The sequence below is a fragment of the Humulus lupulus genome, chromosome 3 (genome assembly GCF_963169125.1).
Source record: "Humulus lupulus chromosome 3, drHumLupu1.1, whole genome shotgun sequence".
Classification (NCBI taxonomy): Eukaryota; Viridiplantae; Streptophyta; class Magnoliopsida; order Rosales; family Cannabaceae; genus Humulus; species Humulus lupulus.
In genome coordinates, this window is record NC_084795.1 from 174,545,675 (window position 1) to 174,559,412 (window position 13,738).

Consider the following 13,738-nt stretch of genomic DNA (forward strand, 5'->3'; position numbering starts at 1 on the left):
TAATCTTAGGACTAACTTATTTTGAACATATAATCATACTTATATTCCAGTGTGATTACGTCACTATAAATGCGATTAGTTGTATGCTCGGGATTTAATAGAAGTTTATATTAAACAAATAATCATGAAAATAAACATGTGAGCAAAGTGATTGACCAAGTCAAAAATGATTTATACTCTTTTATTGATAATAAATGAGATTACAAAGAAATTGGGTTTTAATTAGGGCATAAAACCCCAACAAACTTCCACTTGCACCAATTGAAACTAATTCCTTAATTCTACTAATCCCATGTCTTTGATATGCTTATCAAATGTAGTTTCTGGTAGTGTCTTTGTAAACAGATCTGCAAGATTGTCTTCAGATGCAATCTTCATAACCTTCACGTCTCCCCTGGCCACATTTTCTCGAATAATGCGACACTTCCTTTCTATATGCTTACTCTTCTTGTGACTACAAGGTTCTTTCGAGTTGGCTATCGCTCATTTATTGTCACAAAACAACACAAGCGGTTTATCAATTTCTGGAATAACACCATGATCTGGATTAGTGTAGCCTACAGGGTTCAGAACACCACCCTTGTACACTAACATATAATCCCTAGTCTGCCTTAAATACTTCAAGATATGATTAATTGCTGTCCAATGTTCTGGTCCCGCATTTGACCGATACATGCTCACTACTCCCACTGCATATTAGATATCTGGTCTAGTACACAACATGGCATACATGAGACTTCCAACTGCAAATGCGTAATGAACTTTTTTCATTGCATCTTCCTCTTCGGGAGTGTGGGGAAACTGCTTCTTTGAAAGATGAATTCCATGGCAGGACGGTAAACGTACTTTCTTGGAATTTGTCTTTGAGAAACGTTCAAGCAATTTATCTATGTAAGTTGTTTGAGATAGAGCTAAGAGTCTGTTCTTTCTATCCCTGATGATTTAAATACCTAGAACATCACTTGCTTCAACCAAATCGTTCATCTGGAATTGAGTAGTTGATGGACCCAAAATGGGTATATTTTAAATATTTATAACTCACAAGCACACGAATCGTATGTGAAATATAGTGTTCGCGTAAGCACGAGATCAAACCCAAAGGAGTTGTCTAAAATAAGAATGAAAACTATTTTAAACCCAAAATTAATAAATTCTAACCAAGCTCCAAAGATTTATGAGATTTTTGTATAATGAAAATAAAATAGAAGATAATAATAAAGAAATTAAAGACAATATATAAAAATAAATTAATAGTACAAATCAAGATGGTAAAAGAAGATTATTAAGGTATTAGAATCCACAAAATATAAGTTCAATAATATTTATAAGTACATTGATTCCCAAGTTCATTAATAGTAGAAATTAATCAACTATCATTTATTCAAATTAGATATTCTATTTAAGCACAAATTATCATGGAATTGTAGGATTTATCTTCACTTTCAAAAGGATAATTTCAAAGAATTTAATCTAAATCGATGTAATGAAATAACAAATAAATCAATGAATATTATTTATAAGGCAAAACATAATATTATGATTTTGCACAATTTAATGGCAAACCTTAATCAAAGAATATTATGATTTTGCACTAATGAAGAACAAAGTGTATATATATTCTAACAATAAAAATACAAGATATTTAAGATGAAAGAAAATATTTAAAGAAGAAAATCCATAAAATTTATTGCACAAAATGGGAAATCAACACACAACATAAATATTATCTAGTTACATATTGTTTCATCATCACCTTAATAATCTTAAAAAGATTAGAAACTCATAACAAGAATAGAAATTACAAACCAAAAATTACAAACATAGGAGGAGGAACCCCCTAAATTTTCCTCTAAAAACTCATAGAAAAAAAGACCAAAAAGAAGAAAAAGATGAAGAGAATGGAGTGGTTTTCCAAGTGTAGAAATTTTGTAGTGTAACCCCTCTCTAAGCACCCCGAAATGGTTTTGAAAATTCCCTATTTATAGCCAAAATGAGAGTATTAAAATAATCAATTTAAATTGATTAAATTAATTAAATAAATAATAATATGGAAAGTAGGGATAAATTGTACAGGTGATGATGATTTTGTGGTGAAAATGTGTATAAAAGTTGGGTAAAAATATGGCATTTTTTAACAAATGGGACAAGGGGACAAGGGAACATTTTTTGGGCTCAAGAGGATCAAAGAGGTGGCTGGTGGCTTGGCAGGCAGATTGGGCTACGTTGGCCTAGGCTGGCAGGAGGCAGCTGGCTTGGACTGGGCCAGTTTGTGCAGGCGGGCCCAAAGGCGAGAGGCAGGAGGCTTGGGTGGCTGGCTGGGTGATGGGCTTCACTGGGCCGAAGGTGGCATCTAGGCTAGCAGCTAGGCGTATGGGCCTGGTGTGGGGGCTTGAGAGGGCAGTTGGCTAGGCCGAGTGGGCCTGTGGAGGCTAGGCTGAAGCTTGGGCCATGGAGGCATTTCTTTAGCCTCTTCAAAATTTCTATTTTTTCCTTTCTCTTCTCTTCTTTGTTTTCAAGCATAAAAAATGCAAAATACATCCTACAAAATAAATAAACATTAAATTATATTCAAATATTTTCAATTATAAAATAAATCATATTAAGATCATGAAAATATTAATTAAAATTTAATTTACTTTGGAAATTAAGTTCAATAAAATCACATTTTTTAACTTTCAATATAACAACACTAATTTTGAATAATTAAACTACAACATACTACAATAATATATATATAAAAATCTATAAAATTGCAATAAGACTAATAAATGAAAAATTACTTAAAAGCTTAATAAATTACTTAAAAACTCAAAGACTAAGCAACAATTAGCATAAAAAATGTGGTAAAATAACTTTATTTTGTAGAGTTATCACACCCCCAAACTTAAAGTTTTGCTAGTCTTCAAGCAAAAAAAAATTAAAAAATACAATTTTTTTTATTGGTGATATCATAAGTATTTCCTCAAGAATCGCACAAAGAAAATAGTTCTCAATTTTTTTTGATGAATATGGATTAAGCTTATCAAATAATCAATCTTGATTTCTAAGAAGATTTAAGCAATATTATTTTTCATATAAACTTATAAGAAATAGAAGTGTTCTATTATGAAAAATAAACATCTAAAAAAAAATCTTAGAAACTTGACCCAATAATTAAAAACAAAGCTTAAGAACTATTCATATTTTTAAGAGAACTATAATTAAACTTAATTACGGTTTTTAGTTGGACATGAAAAATATCACCAAATTTTTTTTTAACATTTTACAACAAATGAAAAACATGCATAAACACAAAGAAAAACACATACAAACTACCCCCTAAACTTGAATGAAACATTGTCCTCAATGTTTAATAAAATTGAAAAGATTAAGAACTACTCCCTTTGATGTATGCTTCCTTGATTTGACTCTTTTTTTTTTCTTCTCTTCTTTTCTTTTTGGGCAAGAAGTTTCCTTCAAACTTTTGAAAAACATGAAACAAAAACACACAACAAAAGTGAAATATAAAATGAAACATGAAAAGTATGGGTTGCCTCCCACAAAGTGCTTTAGTTTATAGTCTTTAGCTCGACTATAATTTATTTTTTTCTTTTAACCTACACCCAATCGATGGTGTAGAATTTTATTTGAAGGGTAAGTTATGACTTTGAAGCAAATGCCATAAATAATAATTGATAATAGCACACATTCAAGAAAATTAGAAATATGCAATTTTAATGGAATATCAATAAAATAAGAAAATTGCATATATATATTAGACTCTTTTTCATTTTGAGTAAATATACAAATTTTTTCAATTATGGGCTCTTGAGATATAATTATATATTTTTCATTTTCCTCATGAGCTTCGAAAATTATTTCATTCAACTATTTTGTTTCAATAAGGGGTTGAATGCATATTAAAAGTTCTTCAACTACTTCATTCTCTTTTTCTCTTTGAATTTGACTATTTGGATTGGGAATGGGTTGATTGGGATAAACTTGTTTTTTCGACTCTATAATAGTTGCAAGTTGTCCTACTATTGTCTCAATTATTGAGATTGACTAAGACTGGGCTTGTAAGATTTGGTAGGTTGATTGTGTTAACTGTTGTAGGGTATCCTCTAAAGATGGGCTTGTTTCTTGTTGAATGGGATATGATAGGTCGGATTGGGCATGGCTTTGATTATGCATGTTGAATTCATGCATTTGATTTATTAGAGACTAGGTATGACTCCATGAAAAGGTTGGATTATAGGCGGGGGTAAAAGGGATATCAAGAGATTCATGCATATCATACATTTCATTAGTTTCTCCATAATTTATATTTGATTGCACATAATAGTTGTACTCAAAATTTCAACTATAATTAAAATGATTCATATGGTAAAATCTGAATGAAAAACTAAAGAACTAATTTTTTTTTAAATGACAATTAAGGTCAAAAGAAAAGGAAAATAAAATTAAGAGAACAAAAAAATGTTATGATATTAAACAAAATTTAGGAGGCACAAGTGACATCAACTAATAACAATATAATAAAATAAAAAGTTAGGAGGCACAAATGCCATCATCTATCACAAAATAACAATAATAATAAAATTAATAATAACACAAAAGCTGGGAGGCACAAGTGTTGTCAACTAAAAAAGAAATAAAATTACAACAAAATTAGGAGGCATAAGTGTCATGAACTATAAAAATTATAAAGGCAAATAGGAGGCATAAGTGCTGTCAACTACAAAAAACACAATAAATATAAATAAATAAGTAAGTTTTTCTTTATAGGTGGTAGAACCGTCCAAAATTTTCTTTTTAGTTTTTATATAAATATATATTTTTTTATATTTGTGTATATATAAATATTTTTAAATGCAAAAATTTAAATAAATAGTAGAAGAATTCACTAACCTTGAGAAAAAATTTGTTTCTTTTTCGTGTAACTCCCCAGCAACAGCACAAAAATCTTGATGGACCCAAAATTGGTATGTTTTAAATATTTATAACTTGCAAGCGCACGAATCGTATATAAAATATAGTGTCCGTGTAAGCACGAGATCGAATCCAAAAGAGTTGTCTAAAATAAAAAAGAAAACTATTTTAAACCCAAAATTAATAAATTCTAACCTAGCTCCAAAGATTGATGAGATTTTTGTATAATGAAAATAAAATAAAAGATAATAATAAAGAAATTAAAGAAAATATACAAAAATAAATTAATAGTACAAATCAAGATGGTAAAAGATGATTATTGAGGTATTCGAATCCACAAAATATAAGTTCAATAATATTTATAAGTATATTGATTCCCAAGTTTCATCAATAGTAGATATTAATCAACTATCACTTATTCAAATTAGATATTCTTTTTAAGCACAAATTATCATGGAATTGTAGGATTTATCTTCACTTTTAAAATTATAATTTTACAGTATTTAATATAAATCAATCTAACGAAATAACAAATAAATCAATGAATATTATTTATACGGCAAAACATAATATTTTTGTTCTAAGCATTTGATGTGCACAATTTAATGGCACACCTTAATCAAATAATATTATGATTTTGCACTAATGAAGAACAAAGTTTAAATATGTTCTAACAATAAAAAATACAGTAAATTTAAAATGAAAGAAAATATTTGAAGAAGAAAATCCATAAACTTTATTGCACAAAATGGGAAATCATCACACAACATAAATATTATCTAGTTACATATTGTTTCATCATCACCTTAATAATCTTAAAAAGATTTGTTACTCATAACTAGAATAGAAATTACAAACCAAAAATTACAAACATAAATAGGAAAATTTGGAGGAGGAACCCCCTAAATTTTCCTCTAAAACCTCATAGAAAAAATGACCAAAAAGAAGAAAAATATGAAGAGAATGGAGTAGCCTTCCAAGTGTAGAAATTTTTTTAGTGTAGCCCCTCTCCAAGCACCCCCAAATGGTCTTGAAAATTCCTTATTTATAGCGAAAATGAGAGTATTAAAATAATCAATTTAAATTAATTTAAATGATTAAATTAATTAAATAAATAATAATATGATAAGTAGGGGTAAATTGTAGGGGTGATGATGATTTTATGGTGAAAATATGTATCAAAGTTGGGTAAAAATGTTGCATTTTTGAACAAGGGGGACAAGGGAACATTTTTTGGGCTCAAGAGGACAAAGAGGTGGTTGGTGGCTTGTCAGGCAGATTGGGGTACGTGGGCCTGGGCTAGCAGGAGGCAGCTGGCTTGGATTGGGCTGATTTGTGCAGGCGGGCCCAAAGGTTTGAACAGGAGGCTCGGGTGGTTGGCTGGGTGATGGGCTTCGCTGGGCCGAAGGTAGCAGTTGGGCAGGCAGCTGGGTGTGTGGGCCTGGCGTGGGGGCTTGAGAGGGCAGCTGGCTGGGCCGAGTGGGCCTGTGGAGGCTAGGCTGAAGCTTGGGCAATGGAGGCTTTTCTTTAGCTGCTTCAAAATTGCTATTTTTTCCTATCTCTTCTCTTCTTTGTTTTCAAGCATAAAAAATGCAAAATACATCCTACAAAATAAATAAACATTAAATTATAATAAAATATTTTCAATTATAAAATAAATCATATTAAGATCATGAAAATATTAATTAAAATTTAATTTACTTTGGAAATTATGTTCAATAAAATCACATTTTTAACTTTCAATCTAACAACACTAATTTCAAATAATTAAACTACAATAAAATATCTATAAAAACTTATAAAAATCTATAAAATTACAATGAGACTAGTAAATGCAAAATTACTTAAAAGCTTAAAGAGTTGCAAACATGGTTGGTAGATTCAAAATCTATAATCAAAACGGATTTATCATTCTCAAAAACACATGTTTCCAAGATAAAAGAACTATAATCATTAACTTTGCTTTTCGTTGCTAGAAACTTGGGGCAATCTCGTTTCCAAAGCCTCTTTTCTTTGCAGTGAAAGAACTTATCTTTACCTATCTAGTTTTTCTTGTTCTTCCCCTTAGGTGTCTGTGCATTTGATTGTGCACTCGTCTTTGTAGCCTTTGCAGGCTTGGGTTTGTTGTTTTGTCCACCTTTCCTCTTGTTTCCAGCTTTCGAAGACGAAGCTGGGTTAGCTTCAGCCTTAGCTGGATTAGTAGGAACAACAGTAGTCTTATTTTCTCCTCCTTTACTAGGTCCACCCATGATAGGCTAAAAAATCTGAAGTTCGTTCATGAGCTGCGTCAGACCATAGTTGAGTTGATCACGGTGCCATCCAAGAATTTATGGTGCCATTGCGAACGTGTGGAGATGGTGCTATCCAAGCATTTACGGTGCCATCATGAGCATGCATACACAGTGCTCGTTCTGGGGATTCCCCAGTCATGACGAACTATGAGTTGTAACCAATCAACACAATGTTGATGTTTTGCTTCCATTTAAGGAAGTTTTCTCTTGTGAGTTTCTCCATTGAAAGTTGAAAAAGGATGGGAGTAGACACAGTCATACTTAAACTACCGATTATCAATAAAATAGAAATCAATCACTTTTGCTTAATAAAACTCCTATTCACACAAATTTCAAGAAATAGCACAACATATATAAAAAAATATGTAAAATATGAGAAAAAGTATCAAAATAATCATATATCTATTTTTTTAGGATTTTAACTAATCTATGATATCTTAATTCTAATATTTTAATATATTAAAATATTTAAAATTATGTTGTTAGTCTATTTTTAAATTTCAATTTTAATCTTTGTAGAAAATCTCTAATTAGTTAAATATCAACCAACAAAAATATTTTATTTTAAAAAATATTTTTAAATACAAAAATAAATGTGATATTTTTTGCTTTGATTATAAATAATCAATTTTCACATTTTTATTTCTTTAATTTAACAAAAAAAATTGATGACGAGTACTGTTCACAGTGCTTGGTGTGCGCGTAGTGCACGTGGGTAGCTGGGCAGATGCGTGCGGGTGGCAGGGTGATATGTGCGCGACAGCTAGGTGATGCACGCGTGTGTGCGCGATGGTGCATGGGTGATGTGCGCGTGTGTGCGTGGTGTGCACGTTGGTGCGCGCAAGCAATTACAGCCAGGCCAAAAAAATTCAAGAAATTATTTTGTGCAATTTTTCAAAACCAAAAACGTTTTCTAATTCACTTTTTCCATGTTTTACATAAAATAAAGCATATATATAAATTAGTGGCATAGAAAACACAACAAAACAACCTAAAATTGCAAATAATCACATAAAATTAAATATGATTCATAAAATCATGAAAATCCATCCAATTATTCAAACACATCAAATAATTCAATTTTTAACATGTTCATGCATGAAAATAACGATTACCAAAGTCTCTGAGGCCAGTTGTTGGGAAAACTTATATAGGATCTTTATTTATTTTCATGAAGATCTAATATTAAACAAATTAATATGAGCCAACCTAGAACATGTTTCTAAAATTGAATTCAAAGAGAAATAATGATAAAAATACTTACATTATACGCAGCGGAATGAATGAGTCATTCCATCCATTTCTCTATCCCTTGTTTCCTTTCTGTCGCAGAGTATTACCAAGAAACTCAACCGATCTTCAATTTTCTTCACAGCCTTCCAAAGTATACTTAGAATCACCTAGACTAGAGTGAGCAATTCTCAACACATGAGATAGATATAAAGAGAATAAGAGAAAAGAATAATAAGGCTTAGAAAAGGACTTGTGTTTAGAGAGAATCTAAAACATATCAGAAAATGAGTGTTTCGGTAATTTGACTTAACTTGTGTTTTCAACTCTCACTTAACATTCCTTTTATAGACTAAATTAGGTCATTTATTTTATTAAAAAATCCATAAAATAATAGCCAATAATCAGCCCTAGGTCAAAATTATCACGGGCTTTAGGCCTGTGAAATTTCCCTATTGATTATAAGCCCGTTGAACTTAAAATCAAGGCCTGTATTATATTCAATTGATTTAATTAATTAAATAATCATTTAAATCCTTTATCAAATTAATTATTTAGAATTTTAACCTTGATTTAAACTTATTTATTAATTTAGATACCAATTTATCTTAATTAATATTCTGCAATTATTTCTCTTTTCTTCTCTAAATTACATAACTCCTTGAAACTATCCAAAATTGACCTGGTCAACTTTGATAACTCTAATTGATAATTAAATCAATTAATTGAGACTATCTAGATAATTTTATCCAATGTACAGTGGGGACCATGGCCCTATGAAATTAAGCTCCAATAAGTTATCATAAATCTAACAAATAACTTTACTAATTTATTAATTCCTCGTGACTCCACTAAAGACTCGGAATTGCACTCTTGAATTCATAGAACGCTCAATAACAAATATAGAAACCCTATTAATTATCCATTGTCACTCAATCCTCTATAGACGGTCTACCCCTCATTGTATGGGACTAACCGTTTTACCCCTCATTGTATTTTATCCTTAAAACACTTAGTTCCTTGTAAATGATATTTTAGTAAACTAATATTAATTACTGAAATGAGATCTCTATCATTTAACACCTTGAACCAAACTAAAAGGAAACTATCATTTCACTTCTTCATCAGAAGCTATAGATGTTCATATCTATGATTAATACTCCCACTCAATTATACTACCGAGTTCCCAAGATGTAAGTATGGGCTAGTCCGTAGGGTAAGCTGGTAATGAACAAGTCAAATCACTCAAATAAAAAAATTAATTAGAACACTAACCACTCATGATTGAGATTGAATTGACCTATGGTCAACTATATGATATGATTAGAATAGATAATAATAGTATGTTTACTTGTCCTATCAACTGTCAAGATCAATCTAGTCACTTGTAACAAATACATCTGATCTTATCTACTTTGCAAATGTTCTGGAATGAGCATAACACTATAATGTGTAAGTAGATCATATCGTAGATTGGCAAGCCTGTATAAATCCTGTGCACTGACAAATCGTAGGACTAACTTATTTTGAACATATAATCATATTAATATTCCATTGTGATTACGTCACTGTATGCCCTAAATATCTGCGCATATTGGCGAGCTAGAAAAAGGCCTAATTTGATTTGACACGTGTAGATCGTCCACCCGGAGCTGTGTGTTACGGGCCTCCTTCTGTCCATCCCAAGCTAATTAGAGAGTTAACTGCTACACGGATGCATCGTGTAGCAGAGGTATGAGTGTCACAAGCTGGCGCCACACTATGCTCGTGATGCAATAGAGATCTGACATCCGAACCCTTATAAAGTTAACCACGCAATATAAACGTGCATATATCAGACATCAGACATCACGTGTCTATTCTATTCTTGAATTCTTGGACACGCAGTATAAACGTGCGTGTTCAGACACCCACGCCTGATTTGGGCCATGCGGCTGATTATCCCTCCTTAACTATTGATTAGACCACACTTCACTGCAAAGTTTAGGAATTAATCATCAATGTCACAGAGATGACGTGAAGGGTAGAGGGATCACGGGATGACCCCATTGCCAACCCAGATATCTTCTTCATATAAATACCAAGACTCTGGGTAGGGCAAGGGGTTGGAATATTTTTGTAAAGAAACACTCTGTAAGAAATAGTCCAGAGATATCAATAATATCGCCTGGTGGACTTGAGGGATCTTAACCTTCGAACCACCCAAAAAGAAAGGAGTGATCATCTTCCCATAATATTAGTTTCTCCAGTCGAAAATATAGATATTTTCATATTAGGGTTCACCAATTAGCACTAATCCATTTCACTTATTCGTATAATTACCTGTTGGTGAACAACGGCTTCAACAATTTGGTGCTTTCCTTGAGATGATTTAGATTGGTGCTATCACAAAAACCTGATCATCGTGGTTACTTGTTTGAGATATGGTAACGAGGCGGATCAACATGATGGGCAGGAGGCCCACCATGCCACCGTATCCAATGAACAAAACCCCAAGATCCAGCAGCGATCGAGAAAGCAGCCGATGGGCCGGGACGACACCGGGAGTTCGGCTCCCCGACCGCCAAATCCGAACCCAGGTTTCCTGACGGCAATAGAGATGGAGAACATACAGTTGAGGAGTCAGCTATCTAGAGCAAGTAAGCAAATCGAAGAAGTCTTGGCTCGGCTACCCCCTCTTACGACCGACGTTAACGTCGGAAAGAGGCAAAGTGGGACTCACAAGTCCCACAGGGATAATCAGTCCAGGCCCAGTCGATCAGTCAGAACCTCAACCCCAAGTTCTGCACCCACAACACACCACAACCAGGAAATTGTGTTTGAGTAGTTTCCCAGTGACAATCAGTAATTCAGCCGATCAGTCCAAACCTCGATTCCACCGTCAAACGCTCACAGAAGGGCTCATGGCAGCTCGTGGAGGAGATCCGGGGAAGGCTTGCGAAGACAGCCTGCTCCAGCCAGCCCTCGAGTGCCTCGGTCCAACCGCTGAGCGCAGGATGCTGGAGATGGTAGAGTAGAACGGTCGCGACCTAATTTGATCCGCCCGGACGGGACTAGGATCGCGTCACTAGTTATGTAACGCCCTGGATAGCCAAGACCGCTACACTGTGTGTTTATAAAGTGCCGGACTTGCTAATCAAGTCGTAAAAGTAAAAACGTGTTCTGAAACAGTAAAGGTACTAGGGTTAAAAGCGTTTTGGCCTCAAAAGTTATGTTCTCATTACCAAACATTGGTTATGTACATGGGATCCCAAAAATGACAGTTTAAAATCCATTTACAAAAGTTACAAAGTTTAAGTACATTAACAGCCATACTAAGGCAAAATGAGCAGTTAGGTAATCTCTGTCCTGTCACATTCCTCGACCAAGGTGATCGAACAGCTGGCTATGTACATTTCACCTCGGAGCTCTCCACCTCAGGCCTGGCCCAGCTTGCCCTTGCCCTTACCTTTCAATTCACTGGTTTTCGATGCCACGTAGCGGCAAGCACGGTCCTCTACCCCGAGCCTCTCTAAAGTCCTCAATCAGAAATTCGACTTGAGCTTCCTCCAATCCAAGCTTGAGCTAAATTCCACCTTAACAAACCAGCTCAGTATAAACCTTGATATATGCTTGATTCCACACTCTTAAGCCCTTCACTAGCCTCAAAGAACTCAGTTCAGTTCCTCTCCCACTTTGCTTCTTAGGTTCTTGATTCTCCCTTTCCTTCTTGCCCTTTCTAGCCTTCCAAGACTTAACTTCAGTTATACTTAGCATAAATAAATCGTACATATCCTTTTCCCTCAGCCAAAGACTTCTATATCACTGCCAAAAGACCTTCTTAACCTTCCCCAAATATCCTTTTCTAACTAAACCTCAAGGGTACACTTGTCTTTTCACCAGCTTTGCAATTCTACCACTCTCCCCATAAAACTTGTTACTCTCTAAGGTTACTAATAGTTACGCAGGTTACCAAATTACCAATTACCAATATCTAGCCTTCTAGGACCGTCTCGGCACGTGCATCACATTGGTATTACAACACCCACGTGATACGATTCACACATCATAGTTATCACATAACATAATTCACACATTCATATAACATGCTTAAAATCATAATCATGCATCTTAATCATAATAATCACACATAATTCCCATCATGCCCTCCCGGCACACTAATCAAGGCCCTTAAGCCTTATTAGTGAATTTGGGTCGTTACAACTATCCCCTCCTAATGAGAATTTCGTCCTCGAAATTTACCTGAACAACTCCAGATACTGATCCCACATAGCTGTCTCAAGCTCCCAGGTCGCCTCCTCGACCTTACTGTTTCTCCACAGCACTTTAACCAACGGAATCGTCTTATTCCGCAACACCTTATCTTTCCGATCTAAGATCTGAACTGGTCTCTCATCATAAGCCAAATCTGCCTGTAACTCCAGATCTTCATGCCTCAATACATGAGTCACATCTGAAACATACTTCCGTAGCATGGAGACATGGAACACATCATGAACTCCAGACAACGATGGCGGCAAGGCTAACCTATAAGCCACCTGACCAATCCTTTCCAGGATCTCGAATGGTCCAATGAATCTAGGGCTCAGCTTGCCCTTCTTACCAAACCTCCTCACCCCTCGCAGAGGTGAAACTCGAAGAAAGACGTGATCACCAACCTGAAACTCCACGTCTCTACGCTTAGGATCAGCGTAGCTTTTCTGCCTACTCTGAGATGCGAGCATCCTAGCCCGGATCTTCTCTATGGCCTCACTCGTCCTCTGGACCATATCTGGTCCCAAGTATCTCCTCTCACCCATCTCATCCCAATGGATTGGGGATCTACACTTCCTCCCATATAGCATCTCATAGGGAGCCACTCCAATCGTTGACTGATAACTATTATTGTACGAGAATTCAATCAATGGAAGGTACTTACTCCACGAACCCTCGAAATCAATCACACAAGCTCTGAGCATATCCTCCAGCACTTGGATCGTTCTCTCAGACTGTCCATCAGTCTAAGGATGAAAGGCGGTACTGAACTTCAACTGAGTTCCTAAAGCTTTCTGCAAACCTCCCCAAAACTTGGAAGTGAAAATAGGATCCCGGTCTGACACAATAGACTTAGGAACCCCATGAAGACGTACGATCTCTTTCACGTACAACTCAACGTACTGATCCACAGTATAAGTTGACCTCACTGGAAGAAAATGGGTTGACTTGGTGTATCTATCCACTATCACCCATATTGAGTCATGAAACCCTACTGTCCTGGGTAGACCTCCTACGAAATCCATAGTAATATCCTCCCATTTCCACTCAGG